This window comes from Erinaceus europaeus, chromosome 8, assembly GCF_950295315.1.
Source record: "Erinaceus europaeus chromosome 8, mEriEur2.1, whole genome shotgun sequence".
In the NCBI taxonomy this organism is placed as follows: Eukaryota; Metazoa; Chordata; class Mammalia; order Eulipotyphla; family Erinaceidae; genus Erinaceus; species Erinaceus europaeus.
In genome coordinates this window covers 12,678,317-12,703,363 of record NC_080169.1, presented here as the reverse complement: position 1 = coordinate 12,703,363, position 25,047 = coordinate 12,678,317, and the positions used below count along the sequence as shown (strand labels likewise).

At 55.9% G+C, this 25,047-nt stretch overlaps 1 protein-coding gene, 1 long non-coding RNA gene and 1 other non-coding gene across 5 annotated transcripts in view; 1 reads left to right on the top strand and 2 right to left on the bottom strand.

The window, feature by feature from the left end:
* The window catches only part of LOC132539866 (uncharacterized), a 490,646-nt gene that overhangs the window by 331,929 nt on the left and 133,670 nt on the right, over positions 1-25,047 (bottom strand). The gene's annotated exons all lie outside the window — the stretch shown is intronic.
* The window catches only part of PTP4A3 (protein tyrosine phosphatase 4A3), a 35,784-nt gene continuing 11,299 nt past the window's right edge, over positions 563-25,047 (top strand). Inside the window, exon 1 of one of the 3 annotated variants that reach the window (XM_060195927.1) lies at positions 563-675. The gene's annotated coding sequence lies outside the window, so the exon portion shown is untranslated. Of the gene's footprint in view, positions 676-1,300; positions 1,441-19,382; positions 19,506-25,047 lie in introns of those variants that run through there. The other 2 variants (XM_060195928.1, XM_060195926.1) reach the window with 2 other exon arrangements.
* Positions 7,708-7,814, bottom strand: LOC132540013 (U6 spliceosomal RNA). The gene has a single exon (XR_009551298.1). It is a non-coding gene; the product is annotated as a U6 spliceosomal RNA (small nuclear RNA).

Sequence of the window (25,047 nt, the reverse complement as noted above, 5' to 3'; positions counted from 1 at the left end):
GCTGATCCAGAAGGGTACAGTCACCAACAGGCACCTTCACCCCTGCCCAGGGACGGGGTACCTAGCTGGTGGATGGAATGGTATTGCCCCTGAGTGAGCCTAGTGCGGGGGATGGTGGGATGGAGGAGTGGACCTTCTGGCCACCCTGAACATCACCTCCTGGAGGCGGTTGTCACAGAGGCATTCTGAGGGGGGGGGGGTCTGGAACCCCAGTTTTGAACCTCTAAGTCCCGCGTTCACTGACTACTTTCCAAGTCCCATCCAGCACCCAGGCTTGCAGGGGAGCATCTGCAATGGATTCATGGGGGAACTGGGGAATCCACAAGTTTCTGAACAATCCCCCCACCTCTGCTTGGTGTCCGACCTCTCTTCCACCTCTGTGCAACCCTCACTCCCCCAACCCGGGTGACACCTAGCCCCGACAACCAACACTTCCCAACTAGAGCTGAAGGCCAAGGTCAGCTCCCAGGCCACCCACTCCATCACTTCACTCCTCCTCCCTCCCAGGAGGGGCCAGAGCTGTGCGCTACGGTGGAGGGCGGGGGGAACGCGCCCATTGGGCAGCATTGGCCACGTGACCGGCCGGGCCGCGCGCTCGGGCTCGGGACCGCGCCCGTGCACGAGCGCGTCACGAGCCCTCCGCCCAAGGAGCCGGCGCCGCGCCCGGACCGCCAGGTCAGTCTCTGCGCCCGCTCGGGCGGGGGCGCGCGGCGCGGGGCGCGGGCGCGTGGGGGCCGGGGGCGCGCCAGCCGCCGCAGCTCCGGGCTCAGCTTCGGGCCCGCGCAGCGCTGGGCCGCCGCATTCCCCGCTCGCTCCCGTGCGCCCCGGGACCCTCCACCCGGCTGCGGCTCCTGCGTGACGCGCGCTCGGGGCTGCCACGTGCAGGGTCTGAGCCCGCGGATCCCGCTGGGGGGCGTAACCCACGGTGCCCCTGCACCCTGTGAGGGTGATGGGACCTTTCTGACTGGACATGGTGACCCCCTGCTTGCAATTCTGGGGCCCGGGGGAGCCGCTACTCCGAACTCACATCCCCACATTTTGACCCGGGGCTTGCCCTGCCCGCCGCTATTGAGTTCACTTGCGTCTTTCTTTCTTTCTTCCTTTTTCTTTCTTTCTTTCTTTCTTTCTTTCTTTCTTTCTTTCTTTCTTTCTTTCTTTCTTTCTTTCTTTCTTTCTTTCTTTCTTCTCTTCCTTCCTTCCTTCCTTCCTTCCTTCCTTCCTTCCTTTCTTTCTTTCTTTCTTTCTTTTTTCGCGGGGGGCGGGGAGGACTGGTTTGTAGCTCTCCTGCCCACCACATCCCTCTAGATTTGGGGCTGGAGGGGCGTGCCACGGCGGCAGGGCTCCGGGTTCCAGTGCCCAGTCCCAGCCCCTGTGCAGACCCCACTGGAGCTCAGCCCGGCACCCTCACCATTCCAAGCAGCAATCCATCTGCAGAACTAGGTCAGTAGCCTTGTCCCAGGTGGCACAGGGATTAAACAGGTGGCTTTATCACAACCCTGGATCCTCCCGGGCAGCTGGTGGCTGGCATCATCCTGGCTGGGGGCGCTGGTGCTCGGGGGGAGCTTTGGGGGGAGACTGTTGAGGTGCCAACAGGTCTGTGGGTGGGTGGAGACCCGGCAGAGGGTCACAGATGGGCATGTGTTGTGCTTCCTCTCCTGGCCCACGAGCTTGTGACCATCCCTACACATGGCCTGGGGTCAGCGTGGCATATGGACCCCAGGACCTTTGTGCCTGGGCTGGCTGTCGAGGGCAGCCATGGATACAATGCCAGTGTCCTTGCTGAAACCGGGGCCTCTTTGCAGCAATGTGTGGACACCGTGGTCCTGCAGCCACCGGTCCTTCCTAGAATTTAGTAATCCCGTTTTCTGACCATAGGCAGCTCCAGGGAGGTGGCAGTAGATCTGGCTCAGCCTACAGCCTGGACTTTCCCCTCTGTGAAGTAGGTGCAGATTGGCATGGAGAATAAAGGGGCCTGCCCTGGGACAGGCTCTAGTGGCTCCCTGCCTCTTCTCTGGAAACCAGCATTCAGGAGATAGGCTGCCCCTCCTATGGGAGAATCTTAGGGCTGTCTCTACAAGAGCCCACAGGGAAGCTAGCTACGCCAGCACCTCCACAGTGTTTACCAGGGCCTCTGCCATGTTGGATTTGGAGGGTGTTGGCAACCCTGCCTTGGGGTGCCTTTTGAGAAGGGACTGTTCTCAGCATGTTCTCCCCAACAGCTAGAATGGGATGGGGTACCCAGCTGGTCCCCCCTTTCCCGTCAGTGTGGCTCCAGCTCTGGCTGAAGATGCTAGTGAGCACAGAAATCAACTGTGTGATGTGGGTAGGGGGAAGCAGGTAGAGGGTCTCTGTCTAGGGCAGTGGTGTGGGGGGGCATGGGTGGAGCCCTCACAGGTGGGGAGACCAGGCAGTGACACCCAGGAAGGGCAGGGACATAGGGGTGTGCTGGTAAATGAGGGCCAACTCAGCTGAAGCACTGACCAGCTTGAGTTCATAGCCATGAGTTGGAAAGAAGCGAATACAGCTGGCCTGCAGTAGACGGCTTCTTGAGGTGCCCAGGGGGAGGGTCCTAATCTTGGCCTCTTAACCCTGGTGGGCCAGTAGGAACAGTCATGGCTGGGTGTGACCTGATTGAGGGTGGGGAGGGACACAAAGGTGGAGGGAGGGGCACTCTAGAGGCTGGAGGGTTCAGGCACTCTGGGGCACATCACCACTTGTGAAGCTTTCCCCCTGCAGGTGGGGACCAGGGTCTTAAACCTGGGTCCTTGTGCGTGGTGATATGTGCACCACTGCCTGCCCCCCTGGGTCTTTCTTTCTCTTACTGGGGACAGTGACACTGCTGATGATGGGGTCACACATGCTAGGCCCTAAGTCGAGGACTGGGAAATGAAGTAGACAGAGTCCTATTCTCCTGGGCCCCTTTGGCTGTCCCCACAGTGTTCAGGAGAGTGGTGGGTGGGTGGGCTACAAGGCTGAGAGAACCTGGGGCTTAGCCTCTCCATCCTACCTTTAAAAGTGTTATTTAGGGGAGTTGGGCAGTAGCGCAGCAAGTTAAGCACACATGGCCATGCAAAGTGCAAGGACTAGTGGAAGGATCCTGGTTTGAGTCCCCGGCTCCCCACCTGCAGGGACTCAAACCACTTCACAGACGGTGAAGCAGGTCTGCAGGTGTCTATCTTTCTCTCCCCCTCTCTGTCTTCCTCTCTTCTCTCTTTCTATTCTACCCACCAATGATGACATCAATAACAACAACAACAATAATAACTACAACAACAATGAAACAACAAGGGCAACAAAAGGGGGGGAAGCAAATTAAAAATTTTTTTAAAAAGTGTTACTTAGGTATGAGATAGAGAGAAGGAGGTAGTTAGTATAATGCTTATGCAAAGAGACTCTCATGCCTGAGGCTCTAAAGTCCCAGGCTTAATCCCCTGTACCACCATAAACCAAAGCTGAGCAGTGCTCTGGTTAATAATAATAATAAAAGAAAGGTGGGGTGGGTGGGGGGAGGGCCAGGTGGTAATGCACCCGGTTAAGTGCAGATAGTGTGGAGCACAGGGACCGGCACTAGGATCACAGTTCGAGCCCACAGCTCCCCACCTGCAGGGGAGTCACTGCACAAGCGGTGAAGCAGGTCTGCAGGTGTCTATCTTTCTCTCCCCCTCTCTGTCTTCCCCTCCTCTCTCCATTTCTCTCTGTCCAACAACAACAGCAGCAGCAATAATAACAATAACAACTACAACAGTGGAGCAGTGAATTCATAGTGCAGGAACCGAGCCCCACTGATAACCTTGGAGACAAAAAAAAGGACAGAGAAAAAGTACCAGAGCCTCACTTTGATGTAAATGTTGCTAAGGATGAAACTTGGGCCCTCATGCCCAAGAGTTCAATGTGTTTTCCACCATGATATCTCCTGGGCCACCATCCTGGAAGCATCCAAGAAAGGCTTCAGAGGGAGTCGGGCGGTAGCGCAGCGGGTTAAGCGCAGGTGGCACAAAGCACAGGGACCGGTGTTAAGAATCCCGGTTTGAGTCCCTGGCTCCCCACCTGCAGGGGGTCGCTTCACAAGTGCTGAAGCAGGTCTGCAGGTGTCTATCTTTCTCTCCCCCTCTCTGTCTTTCCCTCCTCTCTCCATTTCTCTCTGTCTTATCCAACAACGATGACAACAATAATAACTACAACAATAAAAAACAAGGGCAACAAAAGGGAATAAATAAATAAATATAAAAAATTAAAAAATAAAAAAAGAAAGGCTTCAGAGACTGGAGGGAAGGAGCACAGTCCTGCTTTGTAAAGACAGCTCTGACTGCTTCCCCACAGGTGCTTGGTGTGACAATACTGCTTACAGGTGGGGAAACTGAGTCTCAGGAGGGTTGCTGCTGGGGCACGTAAAGGGTACTGATGGGTGTCACTCAGTGGTGGCGTAGCCTCTGGGCAGTGGTGACTTGCACTTGGATGTTCCTTCTCTTTGACCTCCCTTCTAGCCTTATGACTCAGAGTAACTGGAGATGACCGGGAATTGCCTGGTGACAGTACCTTACCAGGCCCAGTTCTTACACAAGAGACCACTTTTCTATCTTGCCAACCACCTGAGCAGGCAAGCCTCAGCTGGGAATCCAGGGCTGCAGGTGAAGTTGCGGGTTCGTTCCCTCTGTTAGCCTTTACCAAGCAGGTGTGTGTGCACTGGACATGAGCACACAGGGACCAGCTCAGCCAAGAATCTGTCAGCCTCAGCCATTGCAGCTGAGGGGGACTTAGTGAGACTGGTCCAGCAGTCAGGCTGAGGTAAGAGCAGTTTGCTGCTCCGCTCACTACCCCGGCTTCTCAGGCGTCACCCGTCCTGGATGTGCCAGCTCTGCCCTGGGCATGCACCTGCTGTGTGCTTCTCAGAGACCTGCGTGAGGTGAGCTCTGCCAGAGGGCCCCAGGAGGTCAGTGCATGCTGAGTGGGAAGGGGTTATAGAACCAGGGGCGGGAGGAACACTCGAGTGCTGTGCTCAGGGCTTAGCTCATGACAAGATGACAGTGGTTCTGTCAGAAGGTGGGGTCAGGGCTCGGCTTTCCTACCGGGAGACCCCCAGAGTGGGTGCCATGCCCTAGATCTCTAATCAACACCAGCAGACAGAAGAGTATTTATCCCTGGGGGTGTGCCTGAAAATGCTTGGTGCTTTCTGATGCTCCTTGAGATGCTCACATGTGCTCTGCGGGAGAGTCTGAGGCCCAGAGCAGGCAGCACTGAAATGGCTGGGTGGGTGGATGCCCTTGGCCTCCAGACATGCTGTGTGGATTCCTTCCCTAACGTGCATCTCTGGGGGACAGGATCACAAAAGCCATGTAGTGTTCTAGAACATGGTGGTAGGATGGAACAGGACCTGTGTGTGTTGGGGGGTGTGTGTCGGGGGAAGAGGGGGTGCCTGGACTTGCCTGGGGTACCTGGAAGTGGTGGCAGCAGGAGGGAGACTCCTGTGTCTGGGGTACTTTAGTGAGTGACTGGGGCCTGATGTACTGGGTTAGGATTAAAAGCCAAGTACAGCAGGGTGGGTGCTTGACCTTAGTCTGCCCAGTATTCAGGCCTGGGCTTCCCAGAGGACACTGATGACAGACCTTTGAGTATGTGGCTCTCTCGAGTCTCAGTTTCCACGTCTGCTGAAAGGGGGGTTTGGATCTGCTGTCTTCAGCTTCTCCATCCTGCCCCCTTCCCCTCCTCCTGCAAGTCGGGAGCAACAGGAGCCAGTTCCCACGGCCTCACTTGCGAAGGAGACCCCGAAGCCAGGGCTGGCCCAGCTGGACAGGGCGGGCGGGCGGGCAGCCCTGCCCCATCCCTGTCCTGTCCCTTTCCCTTGGGATTGGTGCTCCCGGCTACTCTCCTGGCCCCAGAGCCCCAGTTGTGACTCAGGCTTCCTGGAAGAGGCGCGGGAGGGTGCAGAGGAACCCCAGTCACCCCACCCACAGTTCCCACCCACCTGCTTGTCCCATCAGTGTCCTTGGGCCAGACACCATGGGCTTTACCTGTTGGTTCACTCTGTCCCCCTCTCAGAAGGTGCAGGTCTCTGCTGCCGGCACTCCCACACCCTGGATCATCTCCTGGAGCCCAGATCTGGGCCTCCCTTGCTCCTGCATTCTCCCTGCCCCCCTCCCCCCCCTTTGCCTTCACCCAGACTGCCAAAGCAAACATTTTTCCTCCTTTCATCCACAGGCGGGTCAGCTGCAGAGGCCCTGGCTCCCGAACCCTCGTCTCTTTGGCTGGCTGCCCAGTAGCCCACTGGCTGGGAATGGCCATGTGGAGCTGGGGGGGGGGGGCTGGGGTTGCCTTGGGTTCCCGGCCACCCTTTCCCAGAGGTGACCTCGCTGTCCCCTCTACATGGCCCTAGGGAGTCCAGAGGCCTGGCCTCAGACTCTGCCAAGCCTCTCTGGGTGACCTTGGCTGTTTCCTGCCTGGGCCTTTGTTTTCTTGTCTGGAGAATGGGGAACTTGAAGCAAACTGCAGACTCCACCTCAGACCAGGCTTGGGATGGGGTGGGGGTTCAGGACACAGCCGGCGGCTTTGGTGGCCCTTGTCACCTGAGTTCCAGGCTTTCTGCTTCTAATCCTGGTTTGTGCAGATGACCCAGTCATGGAGGCTTGAGGCCGTAAGAATCCCCATCCTTGTGCGTCTGCTTCTCATCTCTTTAGGCTGTGCTTCCCAGTCTGACCCTGTACAGGGGAGGAGAGGACCTGAGTCCTGAGTGACAGTTCCGCCTGGTCCAGGGGCTCCCAGGGAGAATGACAGTGGTTTTAATCAAAGATTTAGTGGCATCCCTCTGAAATTCAAATAGCTGGGGCATAGCTCATTTGGGTAGTGCCTTGCTTTGTCATGTGCATGACCCTGGTTTGCATTTGGCCCCTACCACACTGAAGGAAGCTACGGTGCTGTGATCTCTCTCTCTCTCTTTTTCTCTCTGTCTGTCTCTGTCTCTCTTTTTAAAATATAAACAGCTTCCAGGTATCTGGTTAATTTCCCAGGTGAATATCTCCACCCAGTACTGCTATGCCTGGCATTGGAAGTTTCTCTTCAGGCTGGAATCCTGCCTGGAGTCTAGATGAGTCCTTGTATTAATCTGGGCCCTTGGGGCCGGGTGCTGGTGCACCTGGTTGAGCGCACATGTTACAGTGCACAAGGACCCAGGTTCGAGTCCCCGATCCTCACCTGCAGAGAGAAAGCTTCATGAGTGGTGAAGTAGTGCTGCAGTCTCTCTGTCTCTCTCCCTCTCTGTCATCCCTTCTCTCTCAATTTCTGGCTATGCTTATTTAATAAATAGATAAAGATTAAAAAATTAAAAAAAAAATTTGGGCCCTTGAGGTGAAGTCTTGTGCATGGGGCTGTGGGCGGTCCAAGATGCCCGTCTTGCACCTGCACCTGCTTGGTCCTGGGGGTAGAACCATGAGCTTCAGGGTAAGGGTGGGCCTGCACAGCCCTGCATCCTGCCTCCATCACACCTGTCTCAGCTGTTGAGTGGTGGGGTGGGGGCGTGTGGATCCTGAGCTGGCTTTGCTCCTGACTCCCTGTTCCTCCTCCTCTTTCCTTTTCTTGACAATAGAGTTGTCACTGGGGCTCAGGTGCCAACACTATGAATCCACCATTCCCAGCAGCCATTTCTTCACTGTTTTTTTTCCCCCTTCTTTTTTTTTTTTTAAGCTTTTTTTTTTTAAAAAAAAAAACCTTTTATTGTAAAATACGGAACGCTTTACGAATTTGCATGTCATCCTTATGCAGGGGCCATGCTAATCTTCTCTGTATCGGTCCAGTTTTAGTATATGTGCTGCCCAAGCGAGCACTTCCCCTTCTATTTTATTTGATAGGACAGAGAGAAAATTGCAAGGGGCAGGGAGAGAGAGAGACACCTGTGGCCCTGCCTCACTACCTGTGAACCTTTCTCCATGCAGGTGGGGAGCGGAGGCCTGAAATCCATGTCCTTGCACATAGTAACTTGCATGCTTAACTGGGTGTGACCACCACCCAGCCTCCTCCACCATTCCTTCTGAGGTGTTGCCTATTGTCTGCACTGACCCCTGTGGGGATGGAAGAAGCACAGAGCTGTGATCTTGACCTTGGGAGGGTTCAGTGGGTGAATACCCTCAAGAGACAATTGCCTTCCTAGAGTGTGTAGTGGGTTTAGCAGGAGAGTCTGGGAGAGCTTCTAGGAGGAGGTGGCTTCTGGCTTGGACTTGAAAGATGTAGACAGCACAGTCCCTGGAGGTGTTTTTTGAGAAAAGAGAGCTGGATGAAGATGAACACTGCCTGCAGGGGCCCTTGCTGGGCCAGTGGTGGGAGCATACACAGCCTCCCTCGCTGTCCATCTTCCTGGTGAGTTTGTGGCACCTGTTCTCTGCTTAGGTGGCAGGTGGGAGGTGCTAGCGCAGGTCCGGTGCCCTGTGCGCCTGCCTCTGGGGGTGCCGTCCTTGTAGAGTGCCTGGACCAGAGTCTGCCCCCTCATGTACATGGTGGGAGTGGACCCCCAGCTCAGCAGAGCTCTTGGCTTCCTGACCTGGGACACCCTCCTTTCTCTGGCCTTGGTTTTCCTGTCTCTGAGATGGGCTAGGATGGTGTTGGCTGAGCTGGTAGAACATCCTGTCTGTGACCTCTGGTGTAATCTGTGTGCCTCAGTTCCCCTCTCTGTCAGTGTGTGTGTGTGGGGGGGGGGTGGGGGGGGGGAAGGGTTCAAATCTGTTTGGGGCTCTGCGGATGGCTGAGGTGGTCCTCCCCATCCTCTCCTCAGCTCCTCCATGACCCTGGAAGCCGCCCTTTCCCACGGCAGCCAGGCTGCCCGCCCTCAGGAAGCCATCTGGAGACTTGCTTACCCCGCCCCCAACCTCCCTGGCAGGAAGTTACCAGAAGGGCAGTCCCAAGGGGCCCCTGGCCTGTGAGGACAGCCAGCCTCTGGCTTGAGGGTCCCGGGTGGAGGGCCGGGGAGGAGGGGTAGAGAGGGGGGGCAGAACAGGAAAGGCAGGGCTGGGCGCTTGGGGACCCAAGGTACCACATGGGCTTCACTGAGAGTGTCGGTCTGTCTATCTAGTCCTTTTCCTCTCATGGTTCTTGGGCCTCAGTGGGGTCCTGGCCAGGCCTGTGTTGCCTCAGCCCTGGGGGTCTGTCTGGTATTTGGGAAGTTGTGGGATCTGGGAGGGAAAGCTACAGAAAGACTGACTGCCTCCCAGGGAGGTGGGTTTGAGGCCTGAGGGTGGGTGGAGGAAAGGTGGGGGGCACAGTCTGGGGCATGGAGGGTAACTGGGGTGGGTCTGCAGACCTCTTCCTTCTTCCCTACTCCCCCAACTCCCGGCTTCTCTTGCATGGCCCCACCACCCTGGCCTCCAGGATCCAGCCCTGGCTGCTGCCCCTCAGAACGTGCCCGGTCTCAAGGGCATTTGGGCAGCCCTGATGCCCACAACTGACCTGATGGGCTGGCCGTGCATGGGGATGGTTCCCACAGACCCTGCCAGCTGGGCCTGCTCAGCCTCAGGAGGGGACACTGACCCCAGCGGGCCTTGTGTCCCATGCTCTTGGCTGCCTGCTACCTAGCTCTCGCCTTCAGCAGTGGCCTGGTGGGTGTGGGGTTGAGCAGGGCTGCTGCCAGCATGGGGAGGCCAAGGAGAACACCGGGGCTGGATTCCCTTCTTGCTTTCCCCTCCCTACAGCCCTTGGAAGGCTTTGGCTCAGGGTCTTAATGGGCAAAGCCCTGGCCAAAACCGGGTTTTCAAGGCTGGAAGGGCTCTCCCCCCTCCCCTTGAGGAAGTGAGCGTGAGAACCAGGGCTGAAGCTTGCTGTCCAGGGTTCAGGAGCTGCTGCAGGGAACGATGCCAGCCAGCCAGTCGGTCCGGGTGAGAATGGAGGAGCTAGGAGAATGGCTGGTCCCAGGTGTGGTCTGGAGTTTGGGGAAAGTCCCACTGTGTGCCAGGTCTGCTAGTCTGAGCCAGCCTTACTGGCACCCTTGGGGTAGAGAGTCAGCTCCCTCGCTCAGGTCTGAGTTACTTGTCACTGCACTTCCTCTAGAGTGACTGGGAAGGCAGGAACGGAGGAAGGAGGAAGGAGGAAGGGGCAGAGGGAAGAAGATGGAAGGCCGGGTGCTGGGCCAGGGTGTGCCTGACTTCCTGACAGGTACACAGATGCTGCGCACGGGGAGAAAGATGCCAGGAGAGCACTGCACAGAGAAGCTGGGGCCTGTGGGCGGAGCCAGCCTGCATGCCCCTAATGTGTGTGTGTGTTTTGTTTTGTTTTTCATCTTGGAGATTCAATGCTCTGGACTTTTTCTGACAGGAAGCAAGCAAGACAAGAGACAGAAAAGTAAAGGGAAAGTTCTGAAAGCACCGAAGCTTCCTGCAAATGCAGTGAGGACCCAGCTCCAACCTGGGTGGTCTGGGCAGTCTGGGTGGCAAGGCAGATGCACTGTCTGGGTGAGCTGTTTTGCCAGTCCTTGCCCCGTAGTTGCTCTCTGTGGATGGCACAGGACAAGCCAGGCTCTCATGCCCCATCCTTCCACTAGGAGGTGAGGGTGGCGTCCGGGTTCAGGGTGAGAGGTCCTTAGTGTGATGAAGGCCCTGATGGAGTAGGGTCTTTGCAGCAGTGAAGGCCTCTCTTCTTGTTGTTTGATATGTGGCCCAGTGCGCCTCCCCCCTGTGTTAGTTAGTACCTGGATGCTATAGTCAGATAAGTGGTTGTGGGGGAGACCTACTAGCTCCCTCCTCCCCCTCCCCGGTTAAACAGGTGCCCATCTTGCGTTTGTGAGCTGCTGAGCAGACTTCCGTGCAGGTGGGTTGGGTTGAGTGGAGCCAAGAGGGAGTCCAAAGTGTGTGGGCAAAGGCCTAGTAGCATCTCTGGATGATCATGGGACAGTGCCCTTGAAAAGGGCACAGTACATGCAAAGGGCCTGGGGCAGGCTCCTCCCTGGAATTGGTGGGAAGCCTTCATACATCTGAGGTGTTGGTCGGCAGGAGACAGGATCATGTAGGTGTGCCCTGGATGGAAGTGGTGTGAGGAGGGGTGCTCAGCACTCCAGGGTGGACACAGGCTCCTGGGCAGTCTGTCCCTAGATTCCTGGTGACCCAGCTGCTGTCACTGCCTTCCGGCCTCAGGCTGGGGAAGTTTGGGGGAGTTTCTCATGTCCTCATCTGGTGTCGGACTCTGTGGCACTCCTGACTTCTTGGGGCAGAGATTTGCCCAGTACTGGCTGTGGCTCTGGGTACCCATGTGTAATCCAAGTTCCCTTCCCGTGTGTGTGTGTGTGTGTGTGTGTGTGTGTGTGTGTATGTATTCTCTTGAAGGCTGGTTCACCCTTCTGTCCCCTGCCTGTCCCTTCTTCCTGGCCTCTGCTCAGGCCATGCTCTCCCCCTGGACATCCACCACTGTCCTCCCATCCCCCTTCCCAGCTGCATCTGCTAAGATACAAGGGGAGCCCTGTGTCTTTCTGTGTCTTCTGGGACATTGCCCAACATGTACCCAAAAGTGACCCCTTCCTTGGGGAGATGACATGTGCCCCTAGGCTTAGCAGGCCTGACTCAGGAGGTTGAGCCCTGGTGGCCTTGCCATGGGGCACTGCCCACCTCTGCTTTCCCATCTGGCCCACCTCTTTCCTCCTCTGGCCAGAAGAACCCATCTGTGACCTGTGCTTGCCTCTGGGTGCTGCTGCTGTGTCCAGATCCTAAAGACACTTTCAGAAATGGGTCTTGGGCTGGCAGATTACCCCGCCTGCTTTGCCACACACTTGCTGCCTTAGGGGAGGCTTGGTGCCGTGGCGTCTTTCTCTCCTCTGCCTCTCTTGTGTCTTTCTATCTAAAAACAAAACAAAACAAACAAACAAAAATGCAGAACAGTGAAGCCCCAGGGATGACAAAAAAAATTTATTCCCTTTTGTTGCCCTCGTTTTATTGTTGCTGTTTGCTATTGATGTCGTCGTTGTTGGCTAGGACAGAGAGAAATGGAGAGAGGAAGGGAAGACAGAGAGAGGGAGAGAAAGATAGACACCTGCAGACCTGCTTCACCGCCTGTCAAGGGACCTACCTCCCCCCTTGCAGGGAGCTGGGGGCTGAATCGGGATCCTTATGCTGGTCCTTGTGCTTTGTGCCACTTGTGCTTATCCCACTGAGCTACCGTTATGACTCCCCAAAAACGAAATCTTGCCCATCCTCCAAGAGCCTCTCAGTCACCACCTTCACTTCTGGGTGGTCTAACAGAACTACTCAGATTCTGGCCAGATGCCCATCACTGTCCCCCTCTCCTTGAACCCTGCCCTTTCTGGGATGACCCCTTCCTCCTTCCTGCCTGGAGGTGGGGACCTCCGTCATTACCCAACCTGCCCAGTGCCCTCAGTCCAGTGCCTGTAGAAGGGTCCAGTTCCAGCTGGCTGTCCACACTCCCATCTGGCTCCCCAGCCCTGTACGCACACAGGTGCAGGGCTTCTCTTGGGGGAAAGAAAACATCCTGATGACTGTGGAGAATAGCTCAACTGATCCAGCATTGAACTCACACACCTGAAGTTCCTGGTTTGAGCCCTGGCACTGCAGTGCTGGAGTGGTGCTTTGGCTTGATTCTCTTTTTCTTTCTGTCACATAGGTAATAAATAAAATAAGCTTAAGAAAAGAAAAGGAAAGGGAAGAACATGCCCTGGAGCTGGACAGTGGTGATGATCATATAATTCTGTGAATCTATTGAAGTGCTCGTTTGAGAATAATTTCTGTGGTGAGTGTCACATTAAGCGAACTTCATCTCATTTGAAATAAACATTTTCAAAGGTTGATTTCATAAAAGACATTAACACTCTTCAGTTTTATTTTTTCAAGTTGTATTTATCTTTTTTTCTTTTTAATAGTATCTTTAAATGTTTTTTTATTGGTGATTTAATGTTGATTTAGAAAATTATAAGCTATTCCACACCATTCCCACCACAGAATTCTTTGTCCCCTTCTTCCTCTGGGAGAAACTGCACCAGTTTGCCCAAGGTCACAAAAATGGGGTGACTTTGTCTCTCTCTTCCCCCATTTTCCTCTTTAAAAAATGTTTTTTAATTATCTTTATTTATTGGATAGAAACAGCCAGAAATTGAGAAGTAAGGGGAAGACAGAGAGGGAAAGAGAGACACCTGCAGCACTGCTTCACCACTTGCAAAGCTTTCCCCCTGCACGTGGGGACCAGGCGCTTGAGCCCAGATTCTTGAGCATTGTAACCTGTGCACTCAACCAGGTATGCCACCCCACCCCCATTTTTTTCCTATGGCCCTGCCTTCACTTCCTTTCTGAGTCACACCTACTTCTGAGTGTCCTTCCTTTTTCCTCTTCTCTCTAAGTAAAATAGTGTGTGGCTTCCTCAGGTGTTCTTCAGATTCACTTCCCTTTCAGTGATGTTATAAAAACAAAATTCCTGGGTTATTCAGGCAGCAGCACAGCAGGTTAAGCACAGGTGGCGCCAAGCGCAAGGACCGGCATAAGGATACCGGTTTGAGCCCCTGGCTCCCCACCTGCAGGGGAGTTGCTTCACAGGCGGTGAAGTAGGTCTGCAGGTGTCTATCTTTCTCTCCCCTTCTCTGTCTTCCCCATCTCTCTCCATTTCTCTCTGTCCTATCCAATGATGATGACATCAACAATAATAACTACAACACTATCCAATGGTGATGACATCAACAATAATAACTACAACAACTAAAGGGAATAATTAAATATTTTTAAAAAACCCTAATTCCTGGGGGGGGGGTGGTCAGGCGGTGGCACACCGGTTTAATCACACATAGCGTGAAGCTCAAAGATCCTGGTTAGAGCCCCTGACTCCCCACCAGTGCGAGGTGTGTGTGTGGGGGGTCACTTCACGATTAGTGAAGCAGGTCTGCAGGTCTGCAGGTCTGCACACCACTAAAACTTCCCCCAAAGGGCAGCAATGAGATGCCGCTTCACTCCTGTGAGAATGGCATACATCAGAAATAGCAGCCTCAAATGCTGGAGAGGTTGTAGGGACGAAGGAGCCCTCCTACGCTGCTGGTGGGAATGTCAGCTGGTCCAACCCCTGTGGAGAGCAGTCTGGAGAACTCTCAGAAGGCTAGAAATGGACCTACCCTATGACCCTGTAATTCCTCTCCTGGGGAAATATCTTAAGAAACCAAACATACCCACCCAAAAAGATCCATACTCCCAGCCTGTTTCTAGCCTTCCCTAATGGGGCAGGGCTCTGGAGAGGTGGGATTTCTGGACACATGGGTGAGGTCATTTGTTCAGGGAAGTCAGGTTGGTGTCATGGTAGCATCTGCAACTTGGTGGCTGAAAAGCATTAAGATGTAAAGCAGAACAAATAGTTTAATAATCAGGAAACTAAAGGTAAGACTATAGCAGATGAGATTTGGGGTCTCTATTTTAGAAAAAGCTAGTAGGTCTATTTTAAGTATATTCTAAGGGGCCCATGACTTTACTGATTTTTGCCTGAGTCCCACAGCTAACATCCAGGTGTGCTAAAGGTATCGTCTGGGGAGATGGTAACAGAGTATAGTCTTTTCCTCGCTGCATCTGAGTGCAAAGTGGCCCAGAGTGGTGAGATGTGTGATACCCTGGCTCTGCAGAAACAATGGCGGGAAGCTTCTCTGAGCTCACTGGGCTCATGGTCTTCCCCTTCGCCTCAGGGCAGGGGCTCCAGGTAGGCAAGGAGGGTCCCCTGGGGTCCTGACTCCCAGCGCCTAGGACACACAGTACAAGGCTTCCTGTGGCTGCTCACTGGCCTGCTCTGTCACGTCACTGGTGCCCTGGCATGGTCTGTGTGGGGACTTCTGGGAAGCTGGTAAGGGTGTGGAGGTGGCCATGTCTGAGCTCTGCCTTTGCCCTTTCTGTAGGCAGTGCTGGGCAGCAGGACATTCCTGTAACAGCAGTTTTCTTCAAGGCCTGGGGTGCTCCCACTCACACATGAGACCCTGGATTGGGAATTGGGGCCCAGGGGCCTAGAAACTGGGAGGTCAGGGTCCAGTGTTAGGCGGGGAGACAGAAGCTTTCTTTTCTCTTTTCCCACTACGGTTATTACTGGGACTTTGTGACAGTGTGCTTCCACTGTTCTTGGCAGACTTTTAATTTTTTTTATTCTTTATTAATTGTTTCATTCATTCATTCATTCATTCCCACCATGGCTATTGTTGGGGCTCAGTACCTGCAAGACAAATCCACTGTTCCTGGTGGCCATTCCCCTGTCCCCCCACCCTTTATTTCATAGGACAGAGAAATTGAGAAGGGAGGGGGAGGTAGAAAGGGAGAGAGAAGGACACCTGCAACACTTGCTTCACTGCTCTTGAAGCTTTCCCCAGCAGGTGAGGAGTGGGGGCTTGAACATGGGTGCATGTGCATGGTAACATGTGTGCTTAACCAAGTGTGCCACCGCCGTCCCCCCTTAAGATAGAGGGTGAGAGACAAACGAAGAGAGAGAGAGAGAGAGAGAGAGAGCGAGTGAGCGAGAGCGAGCCACTGCAGCACTGCTGTAGTACTAATGAAGCTAACCTTGTATAGGTGCTCAAGCCCAGGTCCTTGTGCGTGGCAGTCTATGCACTTAGTAGAGTGAGCCGTCTCCTCGCCTTGGCAAGGTGCTAAGCCTGGCCCAGGTTCTGTGGCACCCTCCTGGCTGTAGTACCCCTGGCACTCATGCAGCCCCCCTGCTCCCATGCCTATGGAGGAATAAAGACTTTGAAGGAACCCACTGGGAGAAGCACGACCTGCCTGTGTTCCTGCCAGATTCTGCGTCCCCTTGGGGGAGTGCAGGAAGCACTCACGGGATTGGAGCAAACCTTGGCACAGAGAGGCTGAGGGATGCACCCACTGTCACACAGCTTGTGATGGGTGGATCAGGGTGGGAACTGAGCAGTAGCCTAGGTAGGCTCTGCAGGGCTGCCCCACGGCCTGAGCAGGATCCCAGGGCCAGATGCCAGAGCCGCTGCATCCCTACACCCCTTGGCACAGCTTATCATTGGCACCTGATGGGCTGGACAGTGCCAGAGCTGGAGGCTGCAGTTGGTATGGCACAGACTGGCATCTTGGGGAATCTAGGACTAGCACTGGGGGTGCCCCTGAGGGCTCTGTGTCTCAGAACTCAGTGAGCAGAGACTTTTTCATGTCTTGAGGTGTCCAGCACAGGGCTGAGGGAGCCGCTGTGGCCCGTCAGTGCTGATGTGAGCATGATGAAGCCCACGTTCTAACACCTTAGCATGAACCTTTGCAATGGGAGCCACTGAGGGTTCTGGTAGGGACTAACCCGGTAGAGTGCACAAGGTCACATGCACAAGAGCCGTCACATGGGAGCTCCTGTGGGGGAGAAAGGTCATGAGCACTGGAGCTGTGCTGTGGTGTCTCTCCTCCTTTCGGTCTCTCTCTCTGTATCTCACTACTACCCCCAAAAAGGAAGGGGTGGTGGAGGTGTGCAGGCATTGAGCCCCAGCAATAGCCCTGGTGGCAAAATGAAATAAACGAAAAGAAAGGAAGCCAGGAGAGTGTGGTGTGGGGATGCCAGCCCTGTGGGTCCCCAAGGGGCTCGGCACCTAGGAACTCTCTTCTGTGCTTCTCTCTCCTCTCAGGGTGTCGCCTGCCCCTCTAGCACTGACTCCCCGGGGATAGGGGTGACCGTGTCTTGCTGCCAGGCTGGCCCAGAAATAGCTGTGACCTCTGTACCCAGCTTGGCAGTGCCTGGGGCCCAGCGGCCTATGTGCGCCGGCCAGCTGAGTCCCCTCAGGGCCGTGGGCTGGCTATTTTAGACAAGGCCTCAGGAGGCCAGGTCAGAGCTCTTTCCCGTGGCTCCCGAGGGTGCTCTGACGTTCAGCCACTGGGGCCTTGGCTGGCCACCCTGGCTACCTCTGTGACCTTTGCCCCCTCCTGCCTACCTGGCCCCTGGTGGCCCTGTGCTCCAGGCAAAGGAGGGGACCCCGGGCATCAAGACAGTGCTGGGTGATGAGACTTCCTGGAGCCCAGTCATGTGTCTGCAGGTTGGCTTCAGTTTCCCCTTCAGGGATGGTTCTGGGAGAAAGTGCCCACCCTGGTCTGAGTCCTAGCTCAGTCCCTCCTAGCCTGTCACTGAGCACATGGCCCAAACTGTAGTTTCCTCCTCTGTAAAATGGGCTGAAGGTGCCCCCAGAGTGGAGCTGAGGAAACACTGCTTGGAGGGATCCTGAGGAGCCAAGACAGGACACGGGGCCTTGGGAGTGGGCTAGCTGTCCAGCGTGCATTCAGGATTTTTTTCTTTTTAGAGATTTTGATATTATTTTATTTATTTATTATTAGATAGAGACAGAGAGAAATTTGAGAGGGGAGGGAAAGATAGAGAGGGTGAGAGGCAGACACAGCTCTACTTCACCTCTCATGAAGCTTTCCCCCGGTAGGTGGGGGCCAGGGGCTTGAACCTGGGTCCTTGTGCACTGTAGTCTCTGCCCTTAACCAGGTGCGTGACCACCTGGCCCTGCTTTCAAGATTTCTATCTGGGCCCCAGTTGGGCCCCAGGCTCTTCTGTGACTTGAACACAACACGTGGACTCCCTGCTCTGGCCAGAGAGCATTTGGGCGTGCTGGCCAGCCCCTGCCACACGATGCTTCAAGGCCCAGCTACCCTGAGGGCTGGCTCAGACAGGCTGGCTCAGCTCCCTACCTTCCAGGGGGCGCCTGGGCAGGTAAGAGGTATTGGCTGCTTAGTTTGGGGGCTCTCATGAGGGTACTGGGTAATTGGGGTGATGGGGTCCTGCAGCCTGGCAGGTGCTGGCCACATGGGCATGACTCTTCTCATCTCCATAAGGGCTTCCTCTCATGCCCTCCGTGCTCTGCCCCTGCATGGGGTTTCTGGAAGCCTTGTTTCCTTACGGCCTGAAGACCTCGGGGGATGTCTGGCTGATTTGGGTGGATAAGGACTGGGTGGGTACTCCTCCTGCCCAGTGAGAGGGATGAGTCCACATGGACCCCTGGAGGGCCACAGCAGCCACTCCCAGTTCTTGTCACCTGTCTGTGCCCAGTGAGTGTGCAGACATGGGACAGAGGAGAGTTCAGACTCTCTGGGGAGCTGGGGAGGCCAGGCTCGGGCCCTGCTGCCTGGGAGTTCTGTGGAGGTGTGTGTGTGTGGGGGTTTCCATGTTTCTGGCAGTGACTTGAGGTGGCCACCTGTAGGTTGCAAAGGCCTCTCTGAAGTCATGATCTCCAAGTGGACCTATGACACTGTGCTCGCTGGGACTCCACATCTGCTCAGGGCACCTGCCTTTGGGGACCTTGTGGTCCAGGCGGTGTGTTGCCAAGGGTTGGTACCTGCTGAAGTCAGCCCAGGAGGTCAGCACTAGGCATGGTGGGTGTATAAGTCAAGTGATAAGGCCAGGTGGCTCTGAAGCTCCATCTACAATCCCGGGGTGCTGAGCTCCAGCCAGCCCCCTATTCTCTGATTAAAGGGCCCGAAGTGGAAGCTGCCGTGGGGGCTGGGGCACTGGCGGCTGGTCCCCAGAACAAGTAGCCAAGGTCACCGTGACCTGTTTGTGAATGCTGATGTCAGATCCATGGGGGTGGGCTCAGAGCTTCTGTGTGACCAAGGCCAGGGGTTGGTCTCTTGAGTCCAGCCTTGTCTGATGTGAGATGGTGAGATGGCATGGGCCACACAGTGAGGCCTGGTGTCAGGGTGGCCTTGGAACTCAGAAAGGTAGGTCCCCATCTCCCTGTGGCAGCACGAGGCTGGAGCCATTCCAGTCCCACTCCCTGCCTGAGCAGCGGCTTCCAGGCCCGAGGCGGGTATGGACCGCAGGCACCAGGGACTGGGGTGTGTAGGTCACCTCTGGCTTTTGGTGCCACTGGGAGGCCAGTGTGGGAAGCCACGAGGAGCATCTGACGCGGTGTCTGTCACAGCCACTCTGTCTACTTACTGGACTTTACAGGCCACTGTGCACGACCCCATCCTCCCATGAGGAAACATGAAGGCACTGCCTTCCACAGGAGCCCAGATGACCTGGTATCTGGGATTGACCCGGCCAAGGACTGCGAGTGGAGGCAGAGAGTCAAGAAAGGGGTTATAAGAAGGGGGTGGGAGAGGTAGGGGGAAAGGTGACACAGCGGGGACCAAGGAAACACCTGTCGGGATAGGCCTCATTGTAGGGTGGGTGATGGGGGAACAGCCCCTGGAACCTCCATGTGGGGAAATTAGGGCAGCTCTCTGGGTGGCAGCAGGGGAGAACTCCCTTCCAAGCAGAGACTCGCCCCCCATTAGTCCCCTGGTGGGGCGTGGGCTCCACCCCACTGATGTCACGTGACAGGGGAGTAGCATCCTGGCGGGGGAGGGGCACGAAGTTCAGGGCCTGGGAGGCAGGAACAGCCCCTCCCCCACGGGGGTTCCCACTTCCTTAGTGTTTGTTGAGGGGAGGAGGGCTGCTGGAGCCCACTCCTGGGTGGGACCGGCTTACTGGCCTGTGAGCTGACCTTTCCTCCCTTCCTGGAGAGGAAGCGGGACAGCAGCAGGATGGACTGAGCTGGGCTCCGAGGGGGCAGCGGGCAGACCTGGGCTGCCACCTGGAAGGTAGAAAGAAGCTGAGAGGAGGGGCGTGCTGGGGCGGGGCCTCTGGGGGCGGGGCAGCGTGCTGCTGGTGCTGGGTGTGAGGACCTCCCGCCCCCCCCTATTCCCAGCCTGCTGGCAGGCAGTGGGGGGACAGCCCAAGGCCTGGGAAGCCCCCTGGCTAGGACCCCCTCAGGGCCTGGACCTTGGGCTGCCCAGGTCTGGAGCTTGTCCAGCTCGTCCCTTCCAGCCCAGGCTGCCAGTGCTCACAGGGAGGGTACTGGGGACTGTCCTACCCGCCAAGGCCCCAGGGCTCCTCCCAGCAAGGAAGGGAGCTCTCAGAGTGCCCGTGGGGACCTCAGACCCACGCCCTGGCCTCCTCCTCAGTCGCTAGGCCGCCCTTGGAGGCCGGAGCACGACTGGATCCAAGGTCTGGGCGGCTGGGTCCTTCGGAGGCTGCCTCTGCCTGTGCACACCCCCACCCCCACCTCCCAGCAAGGCAAGGCCAGATTTACTCAGGGCCATCAGGGTGGGCGGGCAGTCCCCCGCGCCTTTGACGTGCAGGGAGGGCGGGCCCCTGCACTGGGATAAAGCCAGTGGGGGGCCCGGCAGTCTTGGGACTCCAGGTCTCTGCGGTGAGTGTCCCTGGACTCTTGAGCTCAGCAGGCCCTGGGGGTGGGGGCCACCTTTGAGAGTGACTTTAAGAGAGAGCAGGGCGCCCAGGTCCCCAGACTACCTCAGTGAGAGGCCCAGGCAGACAGACAAGCAAATGGCAGCCCTTTTTCCTTCCAAAGCCCAGGCTGAATGATATTGGGGTGCACACTTTTCCTCCAGACCCCCAGCGATGACAGTGTGCCCCAGGGCTGGGGGACCTCAGTTCCTTGTGCAGAGTTAGGGGCCCAGGCCTCTGGTCACATGCTCCTTCTAGCCTGTTGTCCCCTCAAGAGCAAGAGGTTCTCAATACAGAATGGGGAGCCTGGTTCTGAGCCCCTCTGTGCCCTTTTGTGTAGAGTGGTGGTCACAGACAGTGAGCACCTCCGGCATCTTTTCTGAGCACTGAGAAGTGCAAACAGGCCTGTGAATAAGCCTCCAGGACTGCCCCTTGCGGTCCTGCCTCCCTCACCCTCCACCGACTGCCCCTATACACCCCCGTGCCGCACCCCACCCCACAGGATGTGCTCCTGAAGCCAGGTACAGATTTTATGCTGAGGACCAGCACAACCTGGAGGTGTGTGTCCTGTTAACCCTCTGTACCAAATGAGTCAGTGGAGCTACGAGGATGCAGAACCCCCCTCAGCTAACAAGTGGGTGGTTCTCATGACCTGTAAGGCCCTTGCTGTGTGTGCAGACAAGAGGTGCTCACCACGTGGTAATGGGAGCTGGTATTTCCTGCTAGTAGAGGGCAGCTGGGATGATCCTAGGTCTTTATCTTGGGTTTTACTCAGAGAATCTCTCTCTCTCTCTTTTAAACTTTATTTAATTTATTTATATTGAATAGAGACAGAAATTGAGAGGGAAGGGGAGATAGAGAGGGAGAGACAAGGAGACACCTGTAGCTCTACTTCACCACTTGTGAAGCTTTCCCCCTGCAGGTGGGGACCAGGGGCTTGAACCTGGGTCCTTGTACATTGTAGTGTATGCATTTAACCAGGTGTGCCACCTCCTGACCCCCTCGGAAAATCTCTCTGTAGGTGAGTTAAACTCGTGTCAAGAGTCACTGGACTCTGAGTTGGGGGCCTGGGGAATGCTCCTTGGGCTGATATGGGCAGGGAGACTGCCCCCTTCACCTCCCACCCTCCCCACCCCCGCATCTGCTTTGATCTTTGTTTGTGCTCTAAGCCTCCTGAGGCCTCCCCTCTGTGTGGATGAGGTTTGCATAATCCATAGAAGAGAAGGAGCTCTGGGCTTAGAACCAGAAAGCCAGGTTCCAGCAGCTCTGTCTGCCCTCCCATCCAGCCTCTACCTGGGGCTGGTTTACGGGCCCCTGGCCTCAGGTGGAGGTGGCATGATGGGGTCACAGGGTGTGAAAGGGCTTCCTGAGCTGGCAGACGGGGAGTTTTTGGTTGAGAGGCCATCATGTTCTCCACCTGAGGGGCCGCATGCAAGTGTGAGTGCTGCATCTCTGTGCCCCTTGGAGAGTGCTCTGAGATCCCCTTTGGTTCCAGAGTCGGTTCTGGTTCCAGGTTTTGAAGTTCCTTGCCTGGTGAGCGTGTCTTCCTCCCTCCCCCACAGCTCCCATCCCGGATTGGATTGAGGGTCCTGTGGGTGCCATCCTTGGGACTGAATTGTCCCAGACACCCTGGCAGCCACTCTGGGACCCGGAGCTAAGAGAGTACTGGGTGGATACATAGAGGAGTGAAACCACAGTGGAAGAAACCCAGGTCCTGAGGGTATCCAGGGCTTCCTGGAGGAGGAACCCTTATGGGCCTTGAGGGAGAGGCATGTCTGGGGTTCTATGCTGGACAGAGTGAAGAAGGGGCATGGTGACATGGGTAAGGGCTCTGCAGGGGTCAGGCTTCAAGACTTAACACTGCAGCCTGGGAGGACACCTAGGCCACCAGGCCACACCTGGACTGGAAGGACTCATGGTGTGTACCCTGGGGTGCCAGACTCATGGGGGCACTGCTGGCAGGGCCCTTGAGATCTCTGTTCCATGCATGACTCACGAGTCCATTTATTCCTGAAAGTTGCTGTGGGACAGCTATTTTCCTCAGCTCTCTGTGTAGAGGAGGAAACTGAGGCACAGAGAGTAATGGCCAAGGACACAGGGCAGTGGGAACAAAGGGCTGCCCCAGTGGAGGGAACTGGAAGCTGACAGGCCTGGAGGGCAGTGGCTGTTATGTAAAGGCAGCTGTGGGGCTGGAGAGATGGTTTGTTGTGCACAAGACTCAGGCGCCCAGTGGGGCATGCGATGGCGCTGGTGGGGGCTCTAGTGCTTTGGTGTCTCTCCTCCCGCCCTCTTTTCCTTTTGTATCTCCATCTGAATGAAAAAGTGACCTGGGGAAGTAGAGTTATGTACACAGGGGCATGGAGGCTCCAGTGCTCATGAATCCTGGGGGTGGGGGTAGTTAGATGTAACTTCCAACCCTCCCCGGGGGGAGCTCAAATATTTTTTAAAAATTTAAAAAAAAATTTAATTGCCCTTTTGTTGCCCTTGTTGTTTTATTGTTGTAGTTATTGTTGTTGTTATTGATGTCATTGTTGTTAGATAAGACAGAGAAGTGAAGAGAGGAGGGGAAGACAGGGTGAGAGAAAGATAGACACCTGCAGATCTGTGTCACTGCCTGTGAGGCGGCTCCCCTGCAGGTGGGGAGCCAGGGGCTCAAACTGGGATCCTTACGCCTGTCCTTGCACTTTGCGCCACATGCGTTTAACCCACTGCACTACTGCCTGACTCCTATTTGCCTCCAGGGTTATCACTGGGACTCAGTGCCTGCACTAGGAATTCACTGTTCCTGGCGATCATATTTTTTCCACTGTTGTCGTATTTGTTGCTGTTATTGTTGTTGCTGTTGTTGGATAGGACAGAGAGTAATTGAGAGAGGAGGGGAAGACAGAAAGGGGGAGAGAAAAACAGACACCTGCAGATCTGCAGGCAGGAGGAAACCCCTTGATGGGTAGTGATGCCTACATGTGGACCCTGACTTTTCTTGGCAGTCATGGTAGTAAAATTATCTGGTTCCTTACCAAGGTGGGGGTGGTCTAGAGGGGGGGCTGGGCGGGTTTGGGAGTGGGAGGAGGTGTCCAGCCACCCAGTCAGGGGGCAGGAAAGGGTGGGACAGGCTTGTTTGCTGTTCTGATGGTTTCCTCCTGTGTCCAGGTGCAATGCCCGGCACTGGAATATGCTGGATACGTAGCTAGATGGGAAGAATAAATTAAGTGAATGAGTGAATGAATGAATAAATGAATGAACACGTTTAGTTACACCCCCCACTCCACCCCCTGGGGAATCCTGAGTCTGGCCTGGAAATGGGGGAGTGTTTAGGAGTGCCTAGGTGACAGAGGGAGCACTCAGAGGTGAGGTATTGGGGAAAAACTGAGGCACTGGGGGGGGGGCTTGAGGGGGTGCTGGCCAGTGTTTCATGGGAGAATGGTGGGGTGACCTGGGGTGCAGTTCCCCCAAATAGGGAGCACCTGGTGAGAGTGGCCAGTGTGTTACCATGTGGTGTCACAGGATGCCTGGCCAGCAGTGGACCCTGGGATGTCTTCTAAGCTGGCTCCCACAATCCTCAACTGTGGACTCCCAGCAAGAAGGGCGAGGGGCAGGTATGGGGTGCAGGGCTGGAGAGACACACAGAGGCTGCAGCGTTCAGGAGACCCAAGGTTCTGGGTTAGATACAGGGCTGCCAGCCTGAACAGCTGTGCCCCCTCCAGTGACAGTGACAGCCAGGCTGGGCAGCCAGTTACTGCCCTGCCTGAAGTACTGCTGTGATCTGTTCAGGCAGTGCTGCTGGCTGGTGTGCATATATGTGGTGTGTGGTGGTGGTTAGGGCTGCTTGGGTTGGCACATCAGCATGGGGCATTGTGTGTATGTGTATGTTGGTACCAACTTGGGAGAGTATCCTTGCCCTGTTTTCTACCTCCAGATCCTATGGGTAGGATAGGTACCTGCCCGAGTGGAAACTGTACCCTTCTTCCAACATCCTTGCTTCTGAGTCATAGCCCGAGTGCCCAGTGACCCACTGGGTGCTGGCATCACCAGGGGAAGCTCCTCTATAGAGGAGGCCACAGGCTCCGGAGAAGGGCATGCTAGATCTGCGGCATAGAGAGGTGGTGCAGAACTCAAGGCCTTAGGCTTCAGAAGTCTGTCCATTCTTGCTGGCCAGCTCTTCCAGGGAGACCTCCCTGACCACCTGAGCCTCCAAGTCTGCCATCTGCAGCACCAACCTGTGGGTTCCAGCAGTAGGCACTCAAGGGCGAAGCTGGAAGGTCAGAGGGCTGCCCGAGGGAGAAGGGACCATGAAGGAGCAGCGAGTGTCCCACTGAAGGAGATGTGCCTGCTGGGGAGGAGATGGCAGAGGTGACCTCTGAGGTGGCTCTGGATTTCAGAGGCCGAGATCCCGTGATGGGTTCTGAACATTTCCCAGGCCTGGACCTGTGCCCAGAAAGAACGCTGGGTCATTGGTTCTTTGCACAAACAAGTGGCAACCCTCCTCCTCCTCCCCTGTGCCAGGTCCTGTGCTGGAGGCAGTGTGGAGTGGACTCCCTCAAGTCCCTCCTTGGGGACATGTCTTCCATGTGGGACAGTTTCCCTGAGGTGAGGACACTGCTCCCAAGGGTGCCTCGTCTGAAGGGAGGGGGCGGGATGGAGGGCAGGAGGCAGCAGCATGCGGTTAATGAGACCCCTCAGTGCTGTTAGATGTGGGTGGGGCTCTGACCCCAGGGGCTTGGCAAGGGCCTCCTGGCCTTCTCAGTGCTTCCCATCTCCACTCCCTGCCCCCAGCAGTGTGTGAACTGGGGTTTGCTTAAGGAGGATTCCAGGAACAGCTCTTGTCCCGATAAAAATAGCCTTCTCTGAAGGGTTCAGGACTGTGCCAGCACAGCAGGTGCCCCCCCCCTCCCCCCA